The sequence below is a fragment of the Scyliorhinus torazame genome, chromosome 2, assembly GCF_047496885.1.
Source record: "Scyliorhinus torazame isolate Kashiwa2021f chromosome 2, sScyTor2.1, whole genome shotgun sequence".
Lineage (NCBI taxonomy): Eukaryota > Metazoa > Chordata > Chondrichthyes > Carcharhiniformes > Scyliorhinidae > Scyliorhinus > Scyliorhinus torazame.
This window is the reverse complement of record NC_092708.1, coordinates 127,623,903-127,641,897: the sequence shown is the minus strand read 5'-3', so window position 1 is coordinate 127,641,897 and position 17,995 is coordinate 127,623,903. Positions and strand designations below refer to the sequence as shown.

Here is a 17,995-nt window from a genome sequence, read left to right as displayed (position 1 = left end):
AAAATGGCCACCCCCATGAATCGCACGTGGCTGGGGGGTCACAACATGGCCGCCCCCATGAATCGCACGTGGCTGGGGGGTCACAAGATGGCGGCGCCCATCCTCCCCTCATGGTGCCCGGGACCCAAAATGGCGGCGCCCGCGGGTCGCACATGGGGCGCTGGGGAGGGTTGGGGGGTGTTTGGGATGTGCTGTCCTCGTTCTTCTCCGGGGATTGCGGCGACCCCCCGGGACCGGCACACTGCCGCGTAATGGCCCTTTTTGCCGCAGCTTTTACAAGTAGCTGCGTGGGCCGGGCAGCGCTGCCGGGGGTATTTCGCCTGTCCGCAAAAATAGCAGCGGGCCCCCCTGGGATGGTCTGGCGCTTTAACCGCGCAAGCTTGCCGGGGGGGGGGGGGTGGCGGCTGTGCCGGGGAGTTGTTCGCGACGGGGGTCCACGGAGCCCAAGGGGCTGCCGTGTGGTCGGGGCCGTAGGCGCGGGCGTTTTGGGAGGCCACATCAAGGGAGGCCGCAATGGCCCGTGCCTCTGAGAGTCCTAGCGCCTCTCTTTCTAAAAGTCTTTGACGAATTTGGGGAGAGTTCATACCTGCCACGAATGCGCCACAAATTAGCAGGTCCGTGTGTTCGATCGCGTTCACTGGCGAGCAGTTGCAGCCTCGTCCCAAAATCAGCATCGCGCCGTAGAATTCCTCGAGCGATTCTCCGGGAATTTGCCGTCTCGTCGCAAGTTGGTGGCGCACATAGACCTGGTTTACGGGCCGAACGTAGATGCCCTTCAGCAATGCGAGCGCCGTCGGGAAATCCTCTGCGTCTTCTATTAGTGAGTAAATTTCCGGGCTTACCCTCGAATGCAGGACCTGCATTTTCTGCTCTTCCGTGATCCGGCCGGGGGCCGTTCGGAGGTAGCCTTCGAAGCATGCTTGCCAGTGTTTGAATACGGCCGCCGATTTCGCTGCATGGGGGCTGATCCGCAGGCACTCCGGGGCGATCCGGAGCTCCATAGTCTTTTAAGCTCGCTTAATAAATTGTAGCGCACAATGACTTTCGCGAGACGAGAAGCGATGAAGTCTATCTAGGCTTTATTAAGCGAGATTTGTCCCCAGCAGCTCAGCAACAGAATGAGGCTGCGGGGAGAAGCTCGAGCTCTTATACTCCGCCTTCAGGGCGGAGCCAGAAGTCGGCAGATCCAACCTGTCAGCCAATAGCCTCTCGGCTTCACAGGTACCACATTACCCCTAATACATACCACCACATTCCTCTGGTATTCCTAGTTTTTAAAATGTTGTGTTTTGTAAAACGAAGTTGCACATCAATTAGGAGGTATACAGGGGCAGTTACAAGTGAGATATAAAACGGGGTAAGGATTTGAAAGTTATTTAGAAAATCAGTAATAATGATGAACATTGTGGAAGTTATTTAGAACACAATTCTCAGGAAGTAAACAAAAAGCAAAATCAAGATGTATAAATTGGGATTTGTAAATGATTAGTTGAACTCGGCATAATCTTGGTTGGTTAAAAAAGAAAAAGGGGAAGAGAACAAAGGAATCTAAAATTGAAATGCGAAGACTAGGCATTTGGCGAATTGAGTCCATGTGCTCCTTTATTAGAGGCAGCCATGATGTACCTACATTTTTAAATTTTGTTTGTGAGTTCCAAATTGTAGAGATTTCAGTATTTTCTCTGTAAACTCACTACACATCAAATTTAAGATTTGGGGATTTTCATATAGCAAAGACTATGGATTTTTAAACTTTATTTTAAGATTACACAGGGGAAAAGGAAAACCCCAGTAGAAAGGAAGAAGGCCATTTTAGAGATGCCCAAACCCCAAATCAGTTAAAGAGGGGTTAGGCAAATACTGGGGACTATTTGTCTACTGTAGGGCCTTGGTGTACAAGCACTTAGAACTTGAGGGGAAGCTGCAAGCACTGACCCAAGAGGGGTAGACAGTCCCGAGAGCAGGTAGAATGGGGACTGTAGCAGGATATCGCTTTCAAGAAAAAATTAATTAAAACATGCCCTCGTGTTATATTGAGATAGTGGAGAGGGGCATTGTGGCAGTAAGGGGCTAGAAACACAGGGACCAATGAGACCAGTATTAGGAGGTAGTCGGTGGAAGTGATATGGCACAGCTCCACTGGGTCCTAGTGCCCACCAAGTAGCAAGAAAGTCACTAGCAGAAGAAATGAAGTTTAGAATGTTAACTACATTGCAGGCAGAGCTTTAGGGAATAAAGATATGGGACAGGAACTTAGATTAGGATACATGCAGTATCAGGAAATGAGAATCTGATGGCAGGGAAAGATTAATAAAAATAGATGTAGAAATTTTTTAAAAATTAAGATATTACAACCAATTGATAACGTAAAGGAAATAAGGAAAGTAAACCTAGCAATAGAAAGAATGACACAGGGTTAATCAGCATACAATTCCAGCACACAGTCCAGGGAGACGATACAGGCTATAAAATACATAGCCCTTGACCCAAGGTGCCAAATGCGAGCTGGAGATAATGATCAATGAGTTAGAACAGCACGGAATCATTCAAGAAGTCACATATGCATCGACGAATAGCCCACTTCAGGTAGTTAGCAAGCCTGCTGGTACATTTAGAATGATAACGAATTACAAAGCATTAAATAGGGTTACAAAAAGAAAAACGAGAAGGATAAACGGTATTTAATAAATCCACAAACTAAATTGGAGAAAGTGGCAGTCAAAACTTATTTAACTAGTATAGATTTAGCCAACGGATTTGGGAGTGTTCCATTAGACCCAAACAGCAGGGAAAAGACAGTATTTACCTTTGGCACTAAACATTACGTATACTGTAAATTGCCACAAAGATATGTTAATTCCCCAGACCACTTTCAGGCAATAGTAAGGGAATTGATTAAAGATGATTTGGCTTTAGTATATATTGATGATGTGTTAATTGGAGATGATGATCAGGGGGACACATGTTGAAAGAGTGACCAAAATTATTAAAACACTTAATGAAGCAGGGTTTAAGATAGGGCTAAAGAAATGCCAGATTGGCAGGAGCAAAGTCGATTATCTAGGGTAGTCAGTGTCAAGGGCAGGTGGGGAAGCCAGTGTTGGGATGCGAGAGAAAGCTGCTAGAATCGCAGTGCCCGTTTCACAAAAAGGGGGGTAAGCAAATCATGGGAATTTTGGGGTATTTGAGACCAGTAGTGGAAGACTTTGGTCTTTATGCCAGACCCATTTATGAAACTTGGAAAGGAGATTTTAGGTGGACCAGTGAAGAACAAAGAAAATTACAGCACAGGAATAGGCCCTTCGGCCCTCCCACCCTGCGCCGATCCAGATCCTTTATCTAAACCTGTCACCTATTTTCCAAGGATCCACTTCCCTCTGTTCCCCGCAGTTTATATATCTGTCTAGATGCATCTTAAATGATGTTATTGTGCCCGCCTCTACCACCTCCGCTGGCAAAGTGTTCCAGGCACCCACCACCCTCTGCGTAAAAACTTTCCATGCACATCTCCCTTAAACTTTTCCCCTCTCACCTTGAAATCGTGCCCCCTTGTAATTGAAACTCCCACTCTTGGAAAACGTTTGTTGCTATCCACCCTGTCCATATCTCTTGGGATTTGTCCTACTTCTCCGCTATTGCTCCAAAGCTTCATCAGTTTTAAGTCGCCTAGATCTTATGTATGCTTCCTTTTTCATCTTAGCTAGTCTCACAATTCCACCCTTCATCCATGGTTCACTAATCTTGCCATTTCTATCCCTGATTTTCTCAGGGACACGTCTGCCCTGCACTCTAATCAACCTTTCCTTCAAAGACTCCCACATTTCAAATGTGGATTTACCCTTAAACAGCTGCACCCAATCCACATTCCCTAGCTCCTGCCGAAGAGGAGGTTGCACCAGTTAATAACAACATCCGGGCCATTAGAGGAGTGACATGAAGAGGACGATTTGAGCATTAAATTTGATCTGTACGCAAATGGATATGGTATGGTGCTTGTTAATCATAGTGCTCCGACACTTATCAAACATTGACAGGAAATTGGTCAAGGGCTGAACAAAGGTTTTCGGACATTGCAAAATGTCTGGCAGCCATAACAAAAAGGAAAGCAGAGATTGAAAATTTATCAGGCGGAAAGAAAATTTATGTCAAAATTGAATTTTTACAATTGACAGAGTCGACCAAGAGACAGAGTTGCCAGCAAGGCGCGAATACAGCTCGATGGGAAAGATGGGAAACCATTCTTTTAAACCCTGCCTTAATGTTTATTCATAACATTAAAAAGGGACAGAAACTTGATAAATCAGTTAGCAGAACAGAGTTGGTAAATGCTTGGGTGGTATGTACGGATGGTAGTAAAGCTAAGGAGGACGAGGGACAAGCCAGGGGGGCATTCATTTAAAAAAAAAATTCAGGAAAGAAAATGGTGGAGAAACAGGGAGTGGCATAGAAAAAAACTGAGACACCGATGGAAGAATGGTCACTAGAGTATGCAGGCCCTCTTTTTCCTAGGAGCAGCAAAAGTAATTTGAACTTTTTAATCAAAGCTGATAGCAGCACGGGGGACATTGAAGTAGAGAATCAGTGGCATCTGGAGCAAAGGAATTGTATCAGAACTAAAACATCCGACCCAATTAAATGATAAAAGAGGGATTATTATAATCCATAGGCAACCTATCGGCAGCAAATGAAGAAACATAATTAGTAAGGAATTGAGAATATGGGATGATAGATCAAGGGCTGTTATTAATGGACCCCAGTTAAAATGATTCATTGTGAACATAATGAAACATTGTGTCAAGGATGTGGCACGTTCTGTAGCCCAGTAGTTTGGACAGGGAGTAATCATATGAAACCTAGGAGAATGGCAGATATAGCATTCAGGTGAGTTGATATTGCATTCAGAACGACAGAAATGGGGAAATGCTTCGGCTCCCAGGGAAATTTGGGGAATTCAGTTGTCATGATTGTTTTGTGAAACATCAGGCAACACTGATGATCGAAGTTTGTGACCACATGATAGATTTTGACCATGGGATAGTGTGATAATGATAAATTGAAATTACTGCAGAGAAAACCAAGCTGACGACGGAGTGATTGGGAAAGGATGTGCAGGATTGTGAAGAAGTGATAAACTTGTGGTACCAATTAGTGAGGGAGTACGTAGTTTAAGAGATGTTGGGATGACCCGGGGACGTAAAATTAGCCTGACAGTGTTTAGAGACTGTATCACTGCAATGATTCCGTGCCACACGATAGATCATATCACCAAACCGCTCGGACAAGGGAAAAGGAATGTTTGGTTGTGAGTGGCAGGGGATAACTGCACTTATTAGTATAATGGAATCAGTGGAGCGGGATGCCAGGGAATTGAAACCTGTTAGCAGCATCTATAGGACAGATGCTAAAGTGAAAATGTCATGATTGGAAATTACTTTCATAAAAACCCGGTCGTAATCAAAATTAAAGGAATTAAAGTACATGCAGTAGCAATATCCGACATGTGTCAGGGAAAGTTTCGACCCGCTTGGATCACTGGGTTAGTAAAAGAGGAGTTTGAGATTCTTCGAGTCTCACTCAGGGGTGCAACGATAGAAGGAGGCTTAACAGGCCTTAATCGTATGATGTACGTCAAGGATGAGAAGGGAATTAAATGGAAATCCAGAAGTCCTGGAGAGAGTACTTCTGGAACATCCAAACAAGAATAGAAAGATACAAATTAAGAAATAGGGCCCTCTCCGCCTTTGACCTGTTCATTTGGTTTTCAGATGAAGCAAAAATAACACACAGACGAAGAACGAGAACTACACTCCAGAGAAGAATGTTTTAGACAGTATGGGGGGGGGGGGAACTAATGATACAATTGGCTACATATTTGAGGGAATTAAATGACAGAGCCTAGAAGGAAAACCTTTCAGGTTAGAAACAAATCAAAATATCAAATTATTCCTCAATAGTGAAACCTCCAGTCAGACATCTCGAACTGCATGTTTGCTGATGGATGATCTGTGGTCTCCACGGGGTATGTACTACGCGGTGGAGTTATTCAGGGTCTTGGCAGATGGCAGCGACTGACGAGGAACCCCCGCATTTTAAATGACAATAGTTTAGGAATTTTGGCAGCTTGATGCCACGATGGGAAATTTGTAACCAATGCAGCAAACAATATTGCATTGGAGAGTGTAATAGTTATTACGGATGAAATGTCCTGTAAGTTGTTAGGGACTGTTATGTATGGATTCAATTGGGTTGTAATCCCAAAAGTTGACTGTATTGAATGTGCAAGTGGTGTTATTGCAAAGTAGAAAAACAAACAAACAAATAATGGCAAGTATACACTCCATGCTGTAAGGAAAATGATAACGGACAAAAGGGATTTGAAGAAAACTGAGTATTGTAAACCGGGGCTGGCAGACTACATGGTTCAGTACAATGTTAGACGTTTGTGTGAGGAAGTCAGGAATAAACACAGGATTGATTGAATCTTCTGCAATTCATAAAGCAAGATAATCAGTGGATAGTACATGATAACATAATTTACCATTCCAATGCGAAACGGAAAGCACTTCCTAAAAACGAAAGTAATACCAGTGAGGGATGAAAACCTTTTTGGTCGCTGATGGACTGAGTTGTGTGCTGTTTCTAAGGGACATGAGGAAGCTTTTACGGTGCTGCTTCCCCATGGTAATCAGATGCCTTGGAGGTAGTGGAACACACGGATATAGCTATTGTGTTACCTTCCTGAGTAGCGACAGCTATGGTTCACGGTGATTGGACTTGAGGCAAGAACAATACAAAGAGTCTATCGACACTGGTCTGCGGGATGGATGAATTTACAGTTGATTTCCATACACAGTTTACAAATCACGACATGTACACACACATGACAAGGATAAGGGATAGCTGCTAGTCAGTACGACTAGAAGGGGGATATAAACCCTACAGTAGGATTCAGCTCAGAGTCAGCTCTCATAGCTCGGTCATGGGGTTTTACCTGATGCATGGATTGATAATACTTGTTATTATAATTATATATTGTATAATCATTGGATGCGTTAGTATGTGTTCTAAGATGACTATGACTCGGATGATGCCGATAGACTCGGCCCATCACCACTCACCAAGATGACACCCCGTTACTGGCGACCATCAAACCAAAAGGAATCCGGACGGAGAGCCAGTGGCTGTAAAAATGTGATGAGGTGTTTATGTACGGAATGTAATGAATTGCGGGACAGTCTTTCAGACCAGACATTGATGCAGGTTATTAACCTGGGGATGTTTATAATGGACACTGGTATGCCTAACCAAACTCCAAATTTGGACCGAGACAGCAACAGGACTATTGTTGGTCTGGCGAATTGTTAGCACACGTTGTGACCATTAGGGGGAATACCTACCACACATTTCTCGAGCGATAGAGACCCTCGTGGCAGAGGTGAAAGAACATATAACATGTCTGTTCTCCACCTGCACGGAATGGAGGTGTAGCGTAACCCAGACGTCAGGCCAATGCACCTGCCACAACGCCACCGGTGTCCCGTTGTCGGCAGGTAGCGGAAGGGAATGTTGGTTAGGAGGCAGCATAGTAATTATCATAGAATGATAAAAGGAAAGAATGAGGAATTGAACTAAAGAAAAGAGCATTAGACTGGGATGACCAGTTAGAATAGTGCATTATGGACATTAATTCGGGTTGCAGGGAGTGAACAAAGAGATGGGCAAAGCATGGCGAGAGGGGGAGGGGTGGCTATCAGGACTGGCTCTTTGCACAAAGGATGCTGCAAAGGATGCTGGGAGGCAGAGGCCCAGAGGAAGGAAAGGAATGTGTAATGAGCCTATCAGAATCAGTGGCAGTTAGATTATATGACCAGGTCAAGGAAAGGGCCTATCAGAACGTGGAACTTGATACTGCATGAATGTATATGAGACCACAAAGTGTTGCCTCCCTTTGTCTCACTCGCTCTGGGAGTTTCAAGAGACATGGGTCTCCTGCCTTCATCAGAGGGAGTGTAAGCTTGCAAGCTGAAATAAACTAAAGGAATTTCTAAATCCGAACTCAGCTTTTGATTGAGACCAGACTGGACAGAAAGAACTCAATTTCTTACTGGAGCGTCTCCTTGCTCTGCGCTGGCTGAAAGCGTTGACAGGTCGCACAGTTGAGGACCATGTTTGAGATGTCCTGGCTAATACTGGGCCAGTAGACAGCTGCCTGGCTCTGCGTCTGCACTTCTCGACGCCCAGCTGTCCCTCATGGATTTGGCGGAGCACCAAGCTCTGGAGACTGAGTGGAATGACAATCCGGTCCAGCTTGAGGAGGATACCATCAATCACCGTCAGGTCGTCCTTTACATTGTAAAATTGAGGGCACTGCCCTTTCTGCCAGCCATTGGCGAGGTGGTGCATGACACGCTGCAAGAGGGGGTCTTTGGCTGTCTCCTCGCGGATACGAACCACCTTCTCATCAGACGCCGAGAGGGTGCTAGCACACAGCTGCACCTGTGATTCAATCTGCCGGATGATTTCCAGTGGTTCACTAGGCAATATGATGGAGCGGGACAATGCATCAGCGATGATGAGCTTCTTGCCAGGCGTGTACACTAAGTCAAAGTTTGAGGAGGATGCGCTGCAACCGAGGCGTCATGTCGTTCAGGTCCTTGTGGATAATGTGGACCAGAGGCCTATGATCCGACTCAACAGTGAATGTTGGCAGGCCGTAGACGAAGTCGTGAAACTTGAGAATGCCAGTGAGAAGACCCAGGTATTCCTTCTCAAATCGCACATACCTTGTTTCGGTGGGCGTCATGGCCCTCGATGCGTAGGCTACCGGTGCCCAGGATGATGTGTCATCGCATTGAAGCAGCACCACACCGATGCCATCCTGGCTCGCATCTGTCGAGATCTTCGTCTCCCTGTCTGGGTCGGAAATTGCCAAGATGGGTGCAGTGGTGAGCTTGGCTTTCAGCTCCAACCTCTCTGCCTGATGTGCTGCCTTCCACTCAAAGGCAGTGGGCTTTTTCACCAGGTTTCGTAGAGTCGTGGTGTATGATGAACTTGCCCAGAAAATTGACCATGCCCAGGAAGCGCAACACCGCCTTCTTGTCTTCAGGGACCTTCATGGCTTTGATGGCCTTGACCTTGTCTGTGTCCGGGCGCACGCCCTGCTGAGAGATCTGGTCACCTAGGAACTTGAGTGTCGACATGCCAAAGCAACATTTGGACCTGTTCACCTTCAGGCCATTGGCATGGACACGGCGGAATACCTGCTGGAGACGGGAAATGTGCTCTTCAGGGCTCGTGGACCATACGATGATGTTGTCCACGTACACACGAACCCCTTCAATGCCCTCCATCATCTGCTCCATGATGCGATGGAAGATCTCCGATGCCGAGACAATGCCAAACGGCATGCGATTAAAGCAGTATCCGCCAAACGGTGTGTTGAAGGTGCAGAGCCTTCTGCTGGACTCACCCAGCTGGATTTGCCAAAATCCATGTGACGCATCTAGCTTGGTGAAAAAACGTGCGTGTGCCATCTCACTGGTGAGTTCCTCCCGCTTCGGGATGGGGTAGTATTCACGCATTATATTCTTATTGAGATCCTTGGGATCAATGCAGATGCGCAGGTCTCCCGAAGGCTTTCTAACACATACCATCGAGCTGACCCAGTCAGTCGGTTGGTTACCTTGGAAATGATGCCCTGTTGCTGAAGATCCTTGAGCTGTGCCTTCAGGCGCTCCCTCAGCGGAGCCAGGACCCGGCATGGTGCGTGGACCACTGGCTTGGCATCAGGTCGTAGCAGAATCTTGTATCGATATGGCAGCATGCCCATCGCGTCGAACACATCCGGATACTGAGCGAGGATGTCTGAAGATCCACATTGGAGGATGTCATTGTGTACACCCGCTACACGAGGGTCAGCTGCTTGCAGGCATGCACGCCAAGTAGGGATGCCCTGTCTGGCTTGACAATTTCAAAACGTAACCGTGCATGAATGCCCAAGTTGGAGACGAGTAGATGGCAGGATCCCAGTGCCGTGATGGCATTTCCGTTGTAGTCCAGGAGCCTGCAGGCTGCTGGAAGGACCTTGGGGGGCTTCTTGATGTGTTTGAAATCTGCCTGTGAGAGGAGGTTGGCAGAAGCACCTGTGTCCAGCTTAAACTGGATGGAGCAGTGGTTGACCTGCATCACCGCAGGCCATTTGTCCGCAGAATCCACAGCGAGGTTGGATTGAATTTGAGATGAGTTGGATGTGGCCTATTCACATTTGGTAATGATGCCCACACAGTAGGCGGAGTCCAGGTATTCTTCCTCTGGATCTGTTGTGCTGCCAGGATCAGAATCCTGTAATCGTTGTTGCACACTCTGAACGCGCCGTCGTCGGAATTGGGAGTGCTGGCCCCTGACTGGTGGTGCAGACCTGCCGAAGGCTGCAGAGTTTCCAGGCTTCCCGCAGTTTAAACATCGCCTGCCTCTTGCAGGGCAGTGTTTCTTTGAGTGGGCGTTGCCGCAGTTCGAACACGTCATGACGTCGGGGTCCTGACGCTCCGTGCGTCGTCGCACATGCGCAGTGCGGGTGTTGGCCGCTTCGTTGTCTGTTCGCATCGCGCATGCATGGGGCCCCGGGAAAAGCACGCAAAATGGTTGCTTTCATCAATGCCAAGGCGCTGCATCTGGGAGATGGTCTGCACACTCTCTGCCTCGTGGGAGGCAAGTTTCTCATTTTCAGCCGATTTGTACTGGGCATAGCGATTTTTGGCGTGCTCATGCACTGTGCATGTTTCAATCGCGACTGGCAGGGTCATATGCTTGATTTTCAGTAGCTGCTCTCTGAGGATCAGAGTGAACTCCAAAAACGATTTGGCGTCTGATCATGGAGTCAGCAATAACACCTCACCAAAGTTGCAGGACAGCGCTAGCAGGCGGAGGTTAGTTAAGAAGGAGTTGAAAGATTCATCTTTACCTTGTAGACGCTGTTTGAATATGTAACGCTCGAAGATTTCATTGGTGTCCACTTCACAGTGACTGTCAAACTTGTCCAGGAGGGTCTGGGTCTTGTCATGGCCTTCGGTGAAGTGAAACGAGTTGCAGAGTTCGATGGCTTGATCACACGCTGTTGAGGGGAGAAGCGCGATCTTCCTTGCATCAGACGCACCCACGAGGTCTGAAGCTTCGATGTACAGCAGAAACTTTTGCTTGAATGTCCGCCAGTTGGCACTGAGATTGCCGGAGGTCCTGAGCTGGTGAGGAGCCTGAATCTTCTCCATGGTGCCGGGATACATTCGCTAGTCGCCACGGAACGGACAGAGGTAAACCGCCTAGATTAAACAGTCTCCTGGTAGCATGATGTGTTATGCACTCTGGGATAACACAGGCTGCAACTGGATGCAGCTTTAACCAAAAGATACTCCAGACCTTGAAGTTAGTTCAATCTGATTTATTGAACCAGTAGCACAGTTAGCACAGTTCTCTTTGAGTTCGACTCTCTGCTAACCTAAGTGTGGTTACTCTGTCTGACTGAACCAGACTAGTTCTTAGCCACGTGCTGGAGGTGTGATACTGTACGTACACCCTGACTCACTCTGTAGATGTTCATCAGTGGAAAAAGGCAGAGTGTGAGTGCCTCGTGCCTTTTATAGTGAGATACCACCCCTGAATGTCCTACCTGCTCATTGGTCATGTCCTGTTCTCTGTGTTCATTAGCTGCCTGTCTGTGCCTGTCTGGAAATCATTATCTGCATGTCTGCATATCATGACATCATGGTCAAATATAGCACCGAATATAGAGCAGTATGATGGCACAGTGGTTAGCACTGCTGCCACACATCACCAGGGATCAATACTGGCCATGGGTGTCTGTGGAGTTTGCATGTTCTGTCTGCGTGGGTTTCCTTTGGGTGCTCCAGTTTCCTCCCATTGTCCAAAGATGTGCAGGTTAGTTGGATTGGCCATGCTAAGATTGCCCATAATGTCCAGGGATGTGCAGGTTAGATGGAGTTGCAGGGATGGGGCGGGGGTGTGGGCCTGGGTGGGGTGCTCTTTCCTGGGGCCGGTGCAGACCCGATGAACCAAATATCCTCCTTCTGCACTTAAGTAATTCTATGGTTCTATAGTTCGAAGGTTGTGAATGTTCTGGTTCACCCTCAGATAGTGGAGGATGATGGAAAGATAATGACTGCACAGTTTGAGACTTGACTCATCTAGATTGTCACAGGCCTGATCCAATTAGATTATCCTGAGCAGAAAGGGATGAATCCTCATGGGAAAAGGAAATCTCATGATATAGGTAATAACTGACATGGCTGCTGAAATGGACCTAAAGAATAGTTGTTGAGGAATGGAACAATGAGCTGCGAGGGAAAAAGAAAATGATTCACAGATGGAAATGGACAAATAGATGGTATCATGTAGTTGAAGATGGGCAATTTGTACATGAGAACATGATTTGTTTAAGAACATGCGCAACTTGCAAATAAAAACAAAGGGACTGGAAAGAATGCCAGGGTGATAAAGGAGGAAGTTTTCTCATTCAACCAGAGTGACCCAAATAGAATGTCAATATCCTGAATTATGCTGGAAATCATCATTTATCTATTCACACCAAGGAAAGAATAATGGCAATGTCATAATGAACAGCACAATTGGGTCACCTCAGAAGTGCTATTTCTCATATACTGTCCACTATTTAGCCCAAAGCTGCAGTGAAACTGGAATTAGAAACAGTGATAAGCTTGGCTGGAGCTAAATATCTCTTATGGAATAAATATGTGAAGTTTGTTACAAAAGCTCATTTTGAGAGTGAATGCAGTTCCAATAGTTCAGATAACTGGGCATAGATAAGCTAATTCAATTTCTAGAACTTAATTATTGTGCTTTGTGTCAGGAAACTTAGATCCTGCTGAATTATAAGATTTCAAGGCCTTATTCACTGTTGCAGAGGACAGTTAAGTTACAATAGCTATGGAGAAAAAAAAATCCTGAAAAGGCAGACAAGATAAGCTATGCAATGGCTAAGGATTCCTGGAGTTGCATTAAAATAAAGGTTTGTAGAAAAGTGATCTTCTGGGTAAATTAAAAATGTTATAATAGGAATATTAAGAGTTTTCTACTGGGAAAAAGAAAGTGGTGCCACATTTTTATGGCTGTAAATGAAACGGTAACAGGAAAAACATGCCACGATTTGGGAAAAAGAGGAATTATCACATACATTCTTGAAGAAACAGCCTTCTCAGCAAAATCAGCAAGAGAAAATTGCTTGGTCTAAAAAGAACCATTGTCTTCTTTTTTTAAATTTAGAGTACCCAATTATTTTTTTCCAATTAAGGGGCAATTTAGCACAGTCGAAATAGCTCACTTGGGAGAGCGTTAAGGTCCCTGGTTCAATCCTGGGTTTCGGCATCAGACCGAGTGCTGCCTTTCCTTGCTATCTGTCAAGTTGCCTTGTCTTCCCCCCCTCCCTGCACATTGGTACAGAGAGCAGGGTACCCTGTTTCACCAACACAAAATTAGGGTTTGTACCGTTTGGCCTTGTGTATATATTTTACTGTTTTCGAAAAAAGATATGGCCAATCCACCTAACCTGGACATTTTTGGATTGTGGGGGTGAAACCCACATAGACACGGGAAGAATGTGCAAACTCCACACAGACAGTGACCTGGGCTGGGATGGAACCTGGGTACTCAGTGCCATAAGCAGCAGTGCTAACCACTGCGCCACCGTGCCACCCTAACCATTGTCTTAATGGCTCGATATAATCTTACAACAGCAAAGGTACACTGTAAGTTTCAGTATGGATCTGGAAAATCCAATCCAATTTTTATATTTTGACAATAGAATAACTAAACTGAAGGTCTATTACATATACCAGAATAATTATATAAAAATGAACTCTTTGTTGACACATACAGCTTTTAATATGGTTAACTACATGATCCTCCTCCATTGCCTCTCAGCCATCGTCCAGCTGGGTACGATTCCTCTCACCAGTTTTCATTCTTTTTAAAATAAATTTAGAGTACCCAATTATTTTTTTCTCATTAAGGGGCAATTTAGCGTGGCCGATCCACCTAACCTGCACATTTTTGGATTATGGGGGTGAAACCCACGCAGACACGGGGAGAATGTGCAAACTCCACACAGACAGTGACCCGGGGCCGGGATTCGAACCCGGGTCCTCAATGCAATAGTCCCAGTGCTAACCACTGCGCCACGTGCTGCCCGTTCCAGTTTTCATTCTTGCCTATCACTTGCTTTGGTTTCTCTTTGAAATCCCATTGATTACCTCTGATGTCCCTCAGAATTTATCCTTGGCTCCCTGCAATTGACCTGCTGCCTCTTTCCAAGATCGTCTATAAGCACAACAGTAGTTTTCACCAATATTCTACCTCATCACCAGCTCTCTTAATTTTCCCATTGTTGCTAAATTATCAGACTACATCTCTGATACCCTGTACTGGGTGAACAGAAAATTACTCCAATTGAGTATTGGGAAGACTGAGGCCATTGTTTTATATGCCTGCTGCAAACTCTGTTTCCTAGCTACCAATCCAATCCCTCTCCCTGGCAACCAGTCTGTTCGCAGTCTAGGTGTCATGTTTGATCCCAGCTGAGCTTCCATCCACATCTCTATGCTATTACAAAGACTACCTATTTTCACCTCTGTAACATCGCAGACTTCACTCCTGTCTTGGCGTGTCTGCTGCTGAAATCTTCATTCATGCCCTTGTTACCTCTACACTCAACTATTACAATGTACTGCTAGCTGGTATCTCACATTCTACCCTCCATGAACTTGAGTTATCCAAAACTCTACTCCCTGTGTCTCAACTTGCACAAAATTCCGTTCACCTATCAGCCCTGCACTCGTTGACTTAGATTGGCTTTCAATCAATCAACCTCTTGATTTTAAAATCTTCACCTATGTTTTCAAATCCATCTGTGGCTTTGGCCATTCCTATTCCTATAATCCCCTCTAGCTCTGCAACCCTCTGAAATATCAGTGCTCATCTAATTCTGGAATCTTGAGCATCCCTATTTTTAATTTCTCTACTGTTGGTGTCCATGCCTGAAGTTGCCTCAGCCCAAGCTTTGGAATATCCTCTCTAAGCCTCTCTACCTTATTTTTTCCCTTTAAGGCACTCCATGAAACCAACCTCTTTGGCTAAGCTTTTGGTCATCTGATCTCATTTCTCCTTCCGATGCTCAGTATTATGTTTAGTTTTCTCATCCTCCTGTGAAGCGGCGAGGGCCATTTTATTATGTTAAATGCACTTTTTTGAGTATAAGTTGTTGTTATAATAGAAGGATGTTTGTCACCTCTTTAGGATCATAGGACATTTGTGTTTGTGTGAAAGAGCTAGAGATTGAAATCAGAATCACGTAGAAGAGAGTTCCAGCTGATGGCTAATTCAGTGAACCTTTTCTCATTTATGCCTTCTTCAAATTACTTAACCTATATGGGAAGACTAAATCACACAAAGACGTGTTGTTGAGGTACACTGCAATTATTTTTCCCCACCTCCAAGAAGTACAAAACTGGTGCTGTATAGGATGTGCTGCAAGATGTACACTAGCCAAACAAGTGATGTGACATTTGATTGACAACAGATGGTGGGCACGATTCTCCGGCCTCGTGACACTCTCGCTCGAGCGAAACAAGGACGGTGAACAGCGGGAGAGGCCAAAATTGAGAATTGTGGCAGGCGCCAAACAGTTTGCGATGCAACTGACCCGCTCCCGTGGGGTTCGAACACCCAGGGGATGGGCTCCAGCAGTGGGGACATATCCATGGCTGGAGGTTGGGTGAGTGCAACAGGTTGGGGACCAGCGGCCAGTCCAGGTGACCTTATGAGAGGGTGTCCAGGGCACAAGGTCTGACGTCCAGTGAGGGGGGCCTGCTGCGGCTGGATGAGCGTGGGCAGAGCACTCGGTGCGGGGGAGTGGGGCGCTCAATGGGGGAATGGAGGGCCCTGGGTGAGAGCCACCGCTGTTTGTCAGTCTAACACCCTCTCCCATGTGTTACAGATAGTGAACACTAAGGCAGGGAATTTGGACCCAGCAGAATTTGCTCTTGTGGTGCTGCTGCCAGGTCGGGCGGCCAGGCGCTGGAGACGGCGTCAGCAGCAGTGTCTGCAGATGCTCGAGGCGGCAGCCCATGTGTCGGATCCCGCCCCACACTATGACGACCGGGCCACCCATCAGGCCAGGGAGAGACCCAGAGGGGGAGTCCCGTGATGGCCCAGGGTGTACAGGCATCACTGATCATTCAAATAGATAATGGACGGCAGGTGCCGCAGGAGACTCCTTGCTGATTTGGCACCACGTGAAGGAGGAGGACACCCACTCCCGGTGGCCATCTAGGTCATTCAGCTCTGAACTTTACGCCTTAGGATCATTCCAGGGCTCGAGTGGGGACTTGTAAGGCATCTCACATGCCACAGCGCTCAGGTGCATCCGACAGGTCACAGGTGCCCTGTTTGCCCGGGCGAAAAACTACATCCACTTTGACATGGACCAAACCCAACAGGATGCCTGGGAAGCAGGATTCTCTGCCAACGCCGGGATTCGACAGGCCCAGGGGGTAGTGGATGGCACGCATGTTGCCCTGCGCTCAGCAGGTCATCTGGGAGTACCCTACATTAACAGAAAAAGGTTCTACTCCCTGAACATACAGCTCGTGTGCGACGACCACATGAAGATCATGCACATGTGCGCACGATTCCCAGGGAGTGTGCACGACAGTTACATTCTAGGGCCGTTAGTCAATCCCGGCCTCTTCGAGGACCATCCCAGGATGGGCAGCTGGCTCATGGGGGATAAGGGGTACCCGCTGAGGACCTGGCTAATGACGCCAGTACGGAGATCGAAGTGTAGACTCGATACAACGAGTTCCATGCGGCCACCCGGGCTGTGATTGAGCGGTGCATCGGACTGCTGAGGTTCCGATGCCTCAACCGTTCCGGTGGTGCCCTGCAGTATGCCGCCCGGAGGGTCACCCGGTTTGTGGTGGTCCGCTGTGTCATCCACAACCTTGCACAGCAGTGGGCCGACGAGCTGGAGGTTAGTGATGAGGAACATATGGCCACCTCAGAGGAGGACAACGAGGTGTATGAAGGTGATGAGGCGGCGCCGGACCAGCAGGGGCTGGAGGATGATCCCAGAGAGGAACTGGAGGACCAGCCAGAGGCGGCAGCGGCAAGAGTCCAGCAAGCCTGGAGGGCCAGGGAGGCCCTCTTACTCGCCTGATTCTCATAAGATGTGACCTGGTCCATCATCGATACCTTACCCACTCCCCAAACCCCTCCCCCACCCTCCCAGGGTATGTGTTATATCACTCCAGTGTGCTGTGACTGTGTCAGCAATGCCAGTGGGTCACTGTCGAGGGCAGGGGGGTGATGATAACCCGCAGAAAGCTGAGCGCCGGTGCTCCTCAATCTATCTTATTGTCTGACCCCTGCCTGAGTGCTCGCTTACACCCATCACCTGCACGGTGTGCCCTGGGAGGGGGGGGAGGGGGAGATGCCAGGAGAGATGGGGGAAAGGGTTCGGAGGTCGACCCACATTGTGGGAGAAAGTGACATTGGCGTAATATTGGTTGCGTTCAAGGGTTTTTAATGTGTAATACAATTCCCCCCTCTTCCGATGGTGCCGTCCCACTACCCTCTCACCCCCTATCTCCCCCCCACCCCCCCCCCCCCCACCCTATACCCCCTCTCCCGGAGCCCTCAGTGATCCTCAATGTGCTTGGCCCTGATAGCTCTACTGCTATGTCTCGGTCTCCCCAGGATGCACATCTGAGATGGAGGCAGCCAGCTACTTATCTCGTCCAGTGGCCTTCGATGCCCCGGCGGGCGTCCTCTGGGGCCAGAGGGCTCCGCTGCAATTGTTGCATAGCCATGCCGCACTGTCCCATGTGCTGACCTTGGGATACGGCTTCATCAGAGGAGTGGAACCCGGGAGAGCTGGCGGCTACCGTTGCCACTCCATGGGTCGAGTGTG

The 17,995-nt window shown here is 47.4% G+C and overlaps 1 long non-coding RNA gene across 1 annotated transcript in view; it reads right to left on the bottom strand.

Annotated features, from left to right (window-relative positions):
* LOC140407792 (uncharacterized) overlaps positions 1 to 17,995 on the bottom strand; it is a 44,542-nt gene that overhangs the window by 12,128 nt on the left and 14,419 nt on the right. The window lies entirely within an intron of this gene.